General features: G+C 30.7%; 1 long non-coding RNA gene across 1 annotated transcript; it reads right to left on the bottom strand.

Annotated features, from left to right (window-relative positions):
- Positions 1-251: 251 nt before the first annotated feature.
- Positions 252-2,895, bottom strand: LOC133667386 (uncharacterized). Its single transcript, XR_009832833.1, has 2 exons — positions 2,004-2,895; positions 252-1,356 (listed from the first exon to the last, which is right to left on the bottom strand). It is a non-coding gene; the product is annotated as an uncharacterized LOC133667386 (long non-coding RNA).
- Between the last annotated feature and the right edge of the window lie 409 nt (positions 2,896-3,304).

The following is a 3,304-nucleotide window of genomic DNA, read 5'->3' as shown; positions in this document are numbered from 1 at the left end:
CCAGTTTTCATCCTACGTTCTTATCATGCCACAGAATCTGACGTCAAACAAAGGATCTTGCGATTCAGCAAAAAAAAGGGATCATTGCCAAAGAACTAGCGACATCTCTGTAAAGAGGGTTGTTTTCATTCAACCGACCACTGTATCCGAATGTTTTCCATCATAGCTTTTACATTAATCACAGAAATCACAGAATATTTTATAAAAGAACATTAATAACATGTTTTTAAAAAAATAAAATTCAAAAGATTTCAGTCAATAAACTCTTTAATTTTATTAATTTTCTTAAGAAATAATATATTTCTTAACTCCAATGGCGTCAGTAGCCATAACACAACTTGCATAATATAGTTCGTAACATTATCGACTAATCTAACAAGATTACTCAACGATTACTCAACTACTCAACTTTTATATATTTACAGTGATTCGCATTGAATATCTGAGTTTTCATTCAATATTCATCACGTTTGTACAACTCTCCATATATATTAAACATTAACAATAAAAATTTATTGAAAATTACTTACCGAATATTCAGATGTATTCGGAACTATTTAACCCCTTAAAGATGTCTAGTGTTTCCAAATATCACTGGTCACTAATGTCTATCCTCTATTAGCGCATCATAGAGAAAAATCATCGGGAAATAAATGTCCGGTGTGAACGCGATGATCACATTCAGAGCATCGTTCTTTCCTATATTTTTAGTTCCTGTTCTGGTTAATTGACGGCTCTCAGGTAGTCTAATCGTCGATGCCGGGAACCGAGGGCGGATGTGAACGAACACGATGTCGCACGAGGATGAGAGGAGCCACGAAACGTACGGCACACTGGTCGAGCTCTGAATGACTGTCGTCCAACGTTCGTTCTGTTCGTGGGCTTCGAACATTATAACATGCAGCAACGAGGGCCGGCGCATGTCGTCTGCCCTCTCCCTTTCTCTCTCTCTGCCTCTCCTTTTCCGTCTCTCTTTCCCCATAGTGGTTCTGTGTGCTCGAGTATGGCGCGTGTATCGCAGCTTCATGTGTACACGGAACACGAGTATGAACCACGCTATGCCACCCTAAGTTCTATCGACCAGTCTATCTATCGGTCGTTTCTTTCTGACAATTATTATCTTGAATGTTGCCGAAGACGATTTCGCGGCAAGTAACTGGCGACGTCTTTTGCGTTTAAAATGAACGGTGAATGGCTATTACATGTTATATGAATATTGATTGATAGTAGCCCAGTGTGAAAGGTTCAAAGGTTACTGGTCCTTTACTGATGAATGAGTTTCTTTTTTGAAAAACTGAAAAATCATTTGCTTGAAAAATAAAACTCTGCAAATTGTTGATTTATCTGAATAATTATCTGAAATAAAATAAATTGAATTAATATTATATTGAAGATTCAGTAGATTATTAAATTAAGAAATAATTTATTAGATTTTAGAAAATTGATTTAAAATTTATAGAAATTGAAATTGGAAATACATTAAAGTAAAAATATACTTTAATTCTAATATTGACGCTACATACGCTACTAATATACGCTACATATATGACGTACATAAATATGAATAAAAAATTTTAAATATTCAAGAAAAAACTACTTACTGTTGCTATCACTTAATACATAAATCATTCATTTTTAATAAACGTTAATATTAACTCATCAGTATAATTTTTTGCTTATGTCACATTATGAATGATAAGAATTCATATATATGATTAAAATTTATATATGTATGACTTTTAAACAAATATTCAAGTAATATATATTTTATTAATGCAAATTACAATTATAGAAATCTATTCTATATTTATCATGATCATGTTCTATAATTTTTAAAATATCAGACATCAGCTATGTATTTTATAAAATATTATATAAAATTTATTTTCAACTAATATTATATAGTAAATAATACTATAATACTATATAGTAGATGAAAAAATCTTATATCATTAAAATCAAATAAACATTGATATATCAGAATACGTGCTCCAGAGGCTTACCAGACGAACTTCAATGCTTCACACGTCTATCATGTAGTACGTAAAAGTGGTACACCTGCACGATACCACGCCAATCAGTATCGACCGCTTTATCGACTATTAACCGTGGTATATGCTCACGTGCGAGCATGTGGTAAATTTACATTCTCAACCGCTCGTAAAATACCTTATGTCAGATACAGTAGGCAATAATTTATAAGATAATGCTGTCTGTTAATTCATGCGTCATAATTACTATGTTTTTTTATTTAAATTTAAATTTTACTCGGTAAACATATATTAATATGGTAAATTATAGAGACCGATTGATATAATAGAAAACGTTAAGTAAATTTCAAATGTTATTTAACTGCTATTTCCGCTTCTTCGAATATCATAAGTGATAACAGAGTAATTACATTTTGGAAGATGTAATGCTGTTTGTGGGATGAAAAATCGAAGATCGATCGAAATTGCATCGACCAATGGCATCAGCGTTCCATCCACCGACGAGTAATCAAATTACGCTTTGTCGTGGTCGAGCAATCCTGTTTTTGCTTGTCATGTAATTAAACTGCGTCATTGAACGTGTCAGGTTTATAAAATTTCGATAATCAACTTTAAACGTTCTCCATTGATAGATCATGAATTAGTTTCTTGAACAGTTTCTTGATCCAGATTTCTGATTAAAATTGTTATAATAAGAATTTTTTCGTATTTTTGTTTTGATATTATTATTATGATTTTCAAATTATTCTCTCCAATATTTGTGGAATAATTGTATGTATACATATTAAGCAATGAATAAATTTGTTACTTATTAATTAATTTCATTATTTTAATTTAATTATTTATGATAAGTAAATGATTTTCATTTATTAAATTGATGTATATATTAGCTAGAAATAATAATATATCTAATGAATATTTTAACTTACTTTAACAGAATACATGTGATTTAATATTTAATAATGAGTCGAAACGAAACATAATTTTTATGAATGACTTTATGAATATCCGAATGTTTCAAAATCGTGACAATCTGTGAATCAGTTTCATTTACTATGAGACAGAGAGAGAAAATAGTAGATGAAACAATATTAATGCAATCTAAGATAATGATTGCAAGTTCCTTGAAAAAGAGAGGGAAGCACCCATCATCGTTATGAAGCAAGACGTGCTTTCCCAAGATTTTTCTTATGAACTCGTGTTTCTTCTTTTCCTCGACTACATGTACTCAAACTGTCATCCCTGGAAATATCGTTCAATTAATATTAATTGCAGAAATAATATGAATCATGATTGATTCATCATAATGTTAT

This window comes from Apis cerana, linkage group LG15 (assembly GCF_029169275.1).
Source record: "Apis cerana isolate GH-2021 linkage group LG15, AcerK_1.0, whole genome shotgun sequence".
Lineage (NCBI taxonomy): Eukaryota > Metazoa > Arthropoda > Insecta > Hymenoptera > Apidae > Apis > Apis cerana.
Note: the sequence above shows the minus strand (reverse complement) of the source record. Positions and strands in the feature narration are given on the sequence as shown.